This window comes from Carassius auratus, chromosome 10 (genome assembly GCF_003368295.1).
Source record: "Carassius auratus strain Wakin chromosome 10, ASM336829v1, whole genome shotgun sequence".
NCBI lineage: Eukaryota > Metazoa > Chordata > Actinopteri > Cypriniformes > Cyprinidae > Carassius > Carassius auratus.
In genome coordinates, this window is record NC_039252.1 from 11,165,506 (window position 1) to 11,175,668 (window position 10,163).

A 10,163-nucleotide genomic window follows, 5' to 3' on the forward strand; every position below is an offset into this window, starting at 1 on the left:
TTTTGTTGTTTGAGCGTGTGGCAGATGCAAGAAAGTGGCCTGATGAGGAACGTACACTTATGTTGCAGTCTGTTTTTACAGGCAAAGCTCAAGAAGCGTATGCATCTCTTAGTGTAGAAGATGCTAATGATTATTTGACCGTTAAGAATGCAGTGTTGAGGGCATATGAATTGGTTCCAGAGGCCTACAGGCAAAAATTTAGGTCCTGGAAAAAAGAAGATAGCCAAACGCATGTTGAGTTTGTACATGATATTTCAGTTTACTTCAGTCGTTGGTGTACTGCTTCTGACGTGAAGACGTTAGATAATTTGAAGGACTTGATGTTGCTTGAACAGTTTAAAAACTCAGTTTCACGAAGAGTAGCAACATATATCAGTGAGAAAAAACCCGCCACCGCATATGAGGCAGCTATTATGGCTGATGATTTTTTTTCTGATTCATAAAACCTCTTTTGGTTACAAAAATGTAGGAGAAAGCGTTCAGAAAGAATCTTATGATCCTAGCAGGTCTTCTAAAATTGTGCGTGCTTCATCTGATCGACTACGTATTTTCTCTGTTGGAGAGAAAGACAGAGAAAACCAGTGTAATTATTGCCGTGCGTTTGGTCACTGGAAGAATGAGTGTCCGTCTTTAAAAGCAAAAGATGATGCTAAAGTGAAATCTAAGTCTTCAGTGAAATCTGTTGCTCTGGCTGTGACCACTTCGGGAGTTAATATGCAGAGGAATTGTTCATCATGTGTTTCAACTTTTTCTCCATTTGTTACAGATGGTTTTGTTAGACTGCTTAACTCTACAGAGGATGTACCAGTCAAAATTCTCCGTGATACAGGATCAGCAGAAACTTTTGTCTTAGAATCTGTTTTATCTTTTTCAAATGACTCATACACTGGAAAAAATGTGTTGATTAGGGGTATTGGATTAAATGTGATATCTGTTCCCTTGCACAAAATTGTTCTGTTTTCCAATTTGATCCAGGGAGATGTGGAGGTTGGGGTGCGTTCCTGTTTGCCTGTAGATGGAGTGCAGGTAATCTTGGGAAACGATTTGGCGGGTGACCGAGTTTGGCAGGACATTTTGCCGAATTTGGTGGTTACGCCATCTGCTTTGATGGAGTCGAGTGACGAAAGTTCTACTGGTTGCTCGAATGTGTTTCCGTCATGTGTGATAACAAGGTCTATAAGTAAACAGTCTGACGGTAAACTGGAAACTAAAAGGGTGTTGAGTGAAACTCTAGAAATTCCTTCTCTCCTTTCTGTGTCACGTGACAATTTAATTAAAGAGCAAAAAGCTGACATGACTCTCAGTGAGTTATTTGACCGTGTTGTCCCGAATGATACAATCGTTAATCTCCCTTCTGGATATTATCTAGAGGAAGATGTGTTAGTGCGAAAATGGGTACCGCATGGAGAATTTGTACTTGGTGATCCCATACAACAAATTGTTGTACCTCAGTCTCTCCGTCAGGTTGTCTTACAAACGGCCCATGACACTTCAGGACATCTGGGCGTAAAAAAGACGTACAAGTTACTGTTAAAACGTTTCTTTTGGCCAAAATTAAAGCGTGATATATCAAAGTATATTAAGTCTTGTCAAACGTGTCAGCTGACGGGAAAACCGAATCAGACTATGAAACCTGCCCCTCTGTATCCAATTCCTGCTATTGGCCTACCATTTGAACACCTTATTGTGGACTGTGTGGGGCCATTGCCACGATCGAAAGCTGGAAATGAATATTTGCTTACTGTTATGTGTCAAGCGACTAGATATCCGGCTGTATATCCATTACGTTCTTTAACTGCAAAGTTAGTTCTAAAGGCACTGACTCAGTTTATCTCTGTATTTGGGATACCACGGATAATTCAGTCTGATCAGGGGAGTAATTTTACTTCAAAATTGTTTGGTCAAGTTTTGCAACAGCTTAAAATTCAACATAATCTTTCCAGTGCTTATCATGCCCAAAGTCAAGGAGCACTGGAAAGATTTCACCAGACCTTAAAGTCTTTACTGAGATCGTATTGTGTTCAAATGGGTAAAGACTGGGAAGCTGGGTTACCTTGGCTTATGATGTCCGCTCGAGAAGCTGCTCAGGAAAGTACCGGATTTAGTCCAAATGATCTTGTGTTTGGTCATGAGGTGCGCGGTCCATTATCTATTTTGTCTGCAGACTGGCAAAAGTTTGATCCACCTAAAAATATTTTGTCATATGTGAGTGATTTTCGCAGACGAATTTTTGAAGCGTGTCAATTGGCAAAAGCATCTTTGAAAAAAGCACAAGATCGGATGAAGCGACTCTTTGACCGCCGTACGGAGCTGCGCTCATTTCAATCGGGTGATCAGGTTCTTGCCTTATTGCCCATTGTCGGATCCCCTTTCCAGGCAAAATTTGCAGGTCCATATACTGTTGCTAAAAAAATCTCTGACCTTAATTATTTAATTAAGACGCCAGATCGGATGAAGAAGACCAGAATGTGTCATGTAAATTTATTAAAGCCTTTTTATGGTTCTGAAGACTGTGTTGACACTAAATATGAAGACAAAGTTGGGGTATCTGATTCTTGTATTAAACCTGTTTTGCTTACGGGTTGTTCTGCCAGAAATGATGATACAGAGTTGCTGACCGTATCGGTTTTGACAAGTGGAAACCATGATGAGATTGATCCGGGAGATTCTATTCTTCAGGGTCGGTTACACAATTCTGAAGCGTTAAGCGCTTTACATGATCGATTTGGGCATTTAACTGAGGTACAACGTACAGATTTGATCAATGTGATTTCTGAATATGTTTCATTGTTTCCTGATACTCCGTCTCGAACAAATCTGATAGAACACGACATTGATGTGGGACAGTCAGCTCCTATTAGGCAGCGTTATTATCGAGTATCTGTGAATAAGAAAGAATATCTAGAGAATGAAATTGACTATATGTTGGAAAATGATATTGCTGAACCGTCTTTTTCTAGTTGGGCGTCTCCATCATTGTTGGTAAATAAGTCGGATGGATCATTCAGATTCTGTACGGATTACCGGAAGGTAAATGCTATAACAAAACCTGATTCATTTCCCTTACCTCGAATTGAAGATTGTATTGATCAGGTAGGAAATGCAGAATTCGTTAGTAAGTTTGATCTACTCAAAGGTTACTGGCAAGTGCCTTTAACTGAAAGAGCTCAAGAAATTTCAGCTTTCATTGTACCATCTGGTTTATTTTCATATAAAGTCATGAGTTTTGGATTACGAAACGCGCCCGCTACTTTCCAGCGTTTAATGAATCGAGTTATTTCTGGTTTAAAGGGTTGCGCTGTGTATTTGGATGATGTTGTCGTGTTTAGTCAAACCTGGGAAGAACACATTGTTCAAATTAGAGCACTATTTGATCGATTGGTGAAGGCAAATTTAACTGTTAATTTGTTAAAATGTGAGTTTGCCAAGGCCACAGTAGTTTATTTGGGGAAAGTGGTGGGGCAGGGCCAAGTGCGTCCTGTCCGTGCAAAAGTAGATGTCATCGATAACTACCCTACACCCACCACCAAGAAGGAACTTATGCGGTTTCTTGGAATGGTAGGATTTTATCGTTGTTTTTGTAGGAACTTTTCTACAGTGGTGGCCCCCCTGACAAACTTATTGCGAGGAGGAATAGACTTTTGCTGGACTTTAGATTGTCAACAAGCATTTGAGAAGGTTAAGATGCTTCTTACAGAGAGTCCTGTATTAAAAGCTCCGAAATTTGACCAGCCGTTTCAGTTGCAAGTGGATGCCAGCAATGTGGGTGCTGGTGCCGTTTTGTTACAGATTTCTGAAGATGGCATTGATCACCCAGTTGGATTCTTTTCTAGAAAGTTTAATGCTTACCAACTTAATTATTCTGTGATTGAGAAGGAAGCACTGGCTCTCATTTGGGCTTTGCAACACTTTGAAGTTTATGTGGGTTCATCTGTGGGACCTCTGGTGGTTTTTACTGATCATAACCCATTAGTTTTTCTTCATTCATTACAGAACCCTAACCAAAGGTTAATGAGGTGGTGTTTGTTTTTACAGGGATACCTGTTGGACATTCGCCATATTAAAGGCACAGAGAACACAACTGCTGATGCTTTATCGCGTATTCATATAGTCTAATATTATAGGATTTGTCCTATTTCCTTGTCTTTATCTCCATTCTTTTCTTAAATTGCTTCCTAGGCGCCAGGTTGCTGGAAGGAGTTGGAGAGTTAAGACTGCTGGAGTTTTGCGATCTGGATTGAATCTTATTTTATTTTTTTTGGACCGAAGCTTTGTGGAGTTATGATTTGTGTAAACTACTTTGTTCCTTTTTTTTAGGGGGGGTGTGTGACGAGTCCCTCGTTACTTCCACTAAGACCGGTCAGTGGGTGTGGTTGGAAGGCTCGTCAACGGAATTGTGTACACCTGTTCCTTCCCTATATAGTGTCAGCTCTGTTTGGTGTGGAGTGTGAACTCCCGGTTGTTTGGTTTTGCTTTGGCTATTTTGAGGTTATGATTAGTTTAACTCGGTTCTGTTGGATGCTTGGAGCATTCGTTTGTTTGAAGGAATCGTGTTTTGGTTTGTTGATTTCTTATTTTATGTTCTTTATTTATATTAATAAATATCTTTGTTGCAACATACCAACCTGACTATGTCCTCCTTCCCATTTGTCACGGCTTTGAGCCGGTCGTGACAATAGATATAAGTCATATGTAAAATATGTGGCTCTAGTTATTCTTATTTAAAAGCTAGCATGAAAAGCAAAAAAGTGCTGTTTAATTTTCAAACACTCCTATTAATGCCATTCTGAAAATTGCCTACACTGTAAAAAAATTGCAGTGAATTTAACGGTAAAAGACTGTAAAAATGCTACAGTAAAAACCTGTTAAATGGTTAATGGTAAATTCCCCTACTATATGCGGTGGAGAACCATATTAAACTTTACATGTATTGGACAATAATTTTATGGTAGTATACTGTTTTTGGAAGTGAAAAAGACTTATTCGTAAATTGACATCCCCAGAATTCCTTGTGTTACATTTCAAATTTGATGTTTTTTTTTTTTTTTTAAATAACTATGTTTTTTCTTATCAGTTTTGAATATTAGGACTGTGTGTTACACTAATGCTGTTAAATGAATGTTTATTGCATTATTTCAGTTTCATGTGTGTTTACATTGATGGTGTTTAGCGTTTGTGTGAATAAGGCTGTGTGCACTTTCTATACATGTTATTATTTAAAAGCTGCTTGTGATGGGTTTGGTTCATCATGTGACTTTCTCATCACCGCCTGCTTTTGGTGGTTATCAGTGTCTTACAAAGGTATAAAACAGATTTCAGCACTCCAATAGGTTGGTATATTAACATTATATCAGTTAATTAAATTACGGTATTTAACTGTAAATTTAAAAATGAAAAACGTTAAATCTTAAATCATATGTTTTACAGTAAAAATCCGGCAACCACAACTTTTTTTTTTTACAGTGTGTCTCTATCAGATTTATCATGAGCTCTTTTGACTTCCTAATCAAAGATTAAACACCATATTAACAACAGCTAAACACTCAAATGAACTCCTGACTCGGAGCACGGCGAGTTCAAAACGAGCAAACACGCTCGCGTATCAATCACTTCACCAGCCATAATCGAATCTTTCTGTACACAGACGAAGGACTTCAGCTGGATTGCAGTTTGAGCTGTGGTTTCAAAAATGCTTTTATGGACAGCAGAGTGAGATGCTCATTAATGAGGCTGACAAAAGCATGTGGGCAAACTGACCTGGCTCTCTGGAGAGCTCTGCTGCTGCTTTCTACAGCCAACTTTCAACCTCTGTGCAGCCACTAAAGAAAATAGGCTGTTATAATTGGTGCCGCCACATCATACTTTTGCTGTCTGAAGTAATGGGAAGAAAGCAAGGAAGGAGGAGTGGTGTGAGAGAGAGAGAGCGAGAGAAAGGGGGATGGAGGTTAATTATAGGCCGCATGCTGTAGATGGAGGGCCTAATCGATGTCGTGGAGTGACATAATGCTGCTTTCTTAAGTGTTTGCCTGCTGTTTGTATATCTAGTTCTTCAAATGTGAGATATCAAATAACCCTTTTATGAAGGGATGATTAGGTTGAAATGCTTGTAACATTTGGTAAACAATAGTGAATCGAAATTTACACTGGATTAGATGAGTTCTGAGGAGTTTCGTTTTCCGCGGTCTCATTATTCGAGATGCATTTGTATCAGATTCCAGCTTAATCGTGTTTGTTGATTGAATTATCAGAAATTGCATTTATGAAACCTTGTTTGGATGTTTTGTTCTGATGAGGGTACCAAAGCTTACAAAATGTTCTAAGTTCTAAGAATGTCTTGCTAACATTCCCGTTAAGTTATGAAAACGTTTTTAATGAGTGTGTTGAGGTTTGTTAATCAAATAGCCTATGATTAAAACTATGATAATCTAAATAAACTTAAGCAGTTTTATTATTTACAGTGTGAAAATGTTTTGCATAATTTTTTTCAAAATAAATAATCCAATGTCCAAATAAAAATTTTCAGAACAAAAATACATGCCATGATGTTTTTAGGATGCTATTAAAGACCAGATACCTTTGAATGAATTTTAATTTAAACATATATTATAGTGTGAAAATTATGTACATAAAAACTTTTATTTACTTTTAATTTAAAAAAGTCCAATGTCCAACTAAAAACATCTCATAAAACAACATTCCATGAACAATGTTTTGCTAACTTTTTTTTTTATTAAAGACCAAATGTTCTATAATCTAAACAAATAAACATAATATTATTATTAATAGTGTGAAAATGATTTATAAAAACGAAAATGAAAAACAAAAAAAAAAACAAATAAAAAGTTATCCAATGCCCAACTAAAATGCTTCATTAAAGACATTTGATGTATAAATAATGTTGTTGCGGATGTTTTTAGAACATTATTAAAAACCAGATACCTTTGAATGTACCATCAAAGTTTATAAATCAGTTATAACATGATTAAAATGATGATAATCTAAACAAATAAATATATAAACAAATCATATTATAAATATACTGTAAAAAATTATTGACATGAATTGAAAAATATATTGTCCGATGTCTAGCTGAAATGTTTCGTAAAACAATCATTCCATGAAGCATAAATAATGTTTTTGCTAACCTCTTGAAAACATTGTTGAAGACTGCATGACTTTGAATGAGCAATAACATTAATTAATCAGTTATTATGATTAAAACAACAATGATCAAACATATAAAGAAATAAACAATTTTATTTATAGTTTAAAAAACATTTGATCCCATGTCTAACTAAAATTTCTGTAAAAAAAGCTATAATGCATAAATGTTTTTGTGCTAACATTTTGAGAACTTAATTTAAATTCAGATAACACTGAACTAACATTATCTTTTAACATTATTGTCAGATGTTTGTTCATAGCTCATGAAAGAACCTTGCCAGAATGTTCTGAGAAATCCAAACCAGCGCCATTACAAGGCAACTTGGCTCAGGAGAAAAGAAATATTATGGTCTGTGCATGTCTATAGCTTTCTCAGACACACACACACACAATTCCATTCCTTTAGAGACATTGTCCTACTCAAGAGCTTTATCATCACTTGAACTGTCTGGGTTTTCTCATTTTCTTCAAGCACACCCTGATGCTCACTGTGACATTAGCTTCGAGCTGCATTTGTTTCATGCTGATCTATGACTGACTTTCTGAAGGTGTTTCCATGTAATGGTAATAGCCTCTTGCTTTTTCATCCCGTCATCCATTTGTCTGGCATTGTGTAAACATCACTGGGACTACAACAGTACTCCTTGTGAAAACCTGATTTTAGATTGTTTTGTTGAAAAATGAGTGTCATGCAAAACATTTAAAATGGATTTAAATTTGAAACATTCAATCGAAAGTTGGATTTCAAGTAATGATGGAATGAAATTGAGATGTCTGAGAAGATGCCTTTTCATAGCTAATAATGTGCAATAACTTAAAATACATTTTCACAACATATTACACTATCAACATTTCTTCGTATGTTGGAATTGCATGCTTGCGTGTGCCGCTGCTAATGTCCTGTTCAGTCATTCCTGTCACATTAAGTGTAAAGTGAAACTGAAGCTGAGCTCTGAGAAGGTGCAGCCTCGTGCCAGCATGACATTTCATCTAATAGAATTGAAAGCAGGGCAAGACACCTCTAGAATACCAAACACAAATTTAAGAGAGGTGCAAGGGTGAGGGGCTGATCTCATATCTAAGGATGACCTCTCCAATATTATATCACAATATGCTGACTGGCCTGAGATTTTATTTTATTTGTTTTAAGATACAGAAGAATAGAAACAACATTTTCCCTTAACCCCTAACCCTGAGTTATAGAAATAAACAAATAAAAAAGTCCCCTTAATACAGAATTAGAGTGTGTATATATATGTCAATAATGTACAAAGTAAACTTTGAATCAGAGTTTAGAAACAACAAAAATCATATAAAATATAATCGCCCATGTACGTTGTACATATTTACATCAGCAAACAAAATGGGCTGAGAAAATCAGATAAATGTAAGGTGTTTTCTTGAACATGTAGTTGTAGCATGTATGAAGGAACTTGGGTCGGGTCGACGGTGAGGAGTCGCTGGTGGAGGGATGCTGAAACACTAGAGAGAATGAAGGTAAGGCTGCTATGATTATTTATAGTGGTTCTCTCTCGTGGTGGTTGGATGGATGATGTGATTACTTATGGTGAATTGGCCACATTGATTATCTGCACCTGCTCCTCCCAAAATTTGTTAATAAAACATCACGTTGAAGGCTACTCTCACAGGAAACACTCCTCATCCTCTGTAAAATGTGTTGCACACATATTTGGGTTAGACTGTTCTGGAACGGTGTTGTGAATACAACTTATCCACTGATTTCTAGTTGTGTCCTATTTTGGAAGACCAAACCAAGTAGCTTCGCTTTCACAACCAAACACACAGCGTCTCCACAACATGGCACCGGTGGTATCAGCAGAATAAAAGCTACGCCTTCTTTCTTTTTGTGAATATTTAGAACGAGCCGTTTTAGTGGGGCGTGGACGAGTCTAAACTTTTATAAAGAATAATTCTTTAGATTCAAGACTTTAGTCTCTGCAACTTTACAGATCTTCTTTATGCACCAAGAGCTTGTAACACTCTAAAGAGAAAGGACAACTTGAAATCGCATCATATGACCCCTTCAACTTTTGAGATTTTTGTTTTGAGGGTTTTATTTTCGACTGCTTTTAATTTTTATCTTGTGTTTGGCTTTGCTTTTTTGTTTCTGGCTTTACTTGAATTCTTGTTCTGTTTATTTTTTTTCTTGTATTACTCTGCTTTAATTCTGAGACTTTTGTTTTGAGGGTTTTATTTAGGACTTTGTTTTGTTTTAATTTTTGTTTTGTGTTTGGCTTTGCTTTTTTTATTTTTGTTTCTGGCTTTCCTTTGCTTTGATTGTTATTGTGGCTTTACTGTAACTCCAGTTTACTGTTTATGCAGAAAGGCTTTCTGCCAATTACGAGGTCTTGTAAAGTCAAAACATTATGATGCAGTGACAAAAAAGGCATTTCCTGAACCTTGATGCTACAAAGGACAAAGATAATTCTTGTGACTGAAAAAATGAACATCATAAAACCACATTCTTTCAAAGGCCAAACCAATTTGCTGCTGTACACTCACAAAGGTATAGTATTTCCTTTGCTTGAAAAAAATATAGCAAATTAATTACAACTGTGAATTAAAAATCCGGAAAATGAATCTACTGCTTGAATGCACAAGCTAAATCTAAATTCATGCCACATATCTCTTCATCTGAAAGATACACTGAGTGAGAAGCAGAACTGACAGGCAGCGATAGCTTATCTGTAATACACATGGACAACGTTCAGACGCTGAGGAGGTGGGGGAAAAATGACTTATTTGACAACAGCAATTCAGAGTGGTGGCCTTTGTGTGAGTGTTCAATCTCTCATGAACCTCACAGAAATGTTCAATTAGGAGTTTCTATAGCTATATGAGAAAAAAAAACATGTTTTTGCAGGTACATAAAACGGTTATACAATCACAAGACCCCAGTATTGTACAGCGGTTTCATAGGCTTAGCTGGCTTATATCTGTACCATCATAAGGCTTAAAGGGGTCAAATCTGCCTTTTT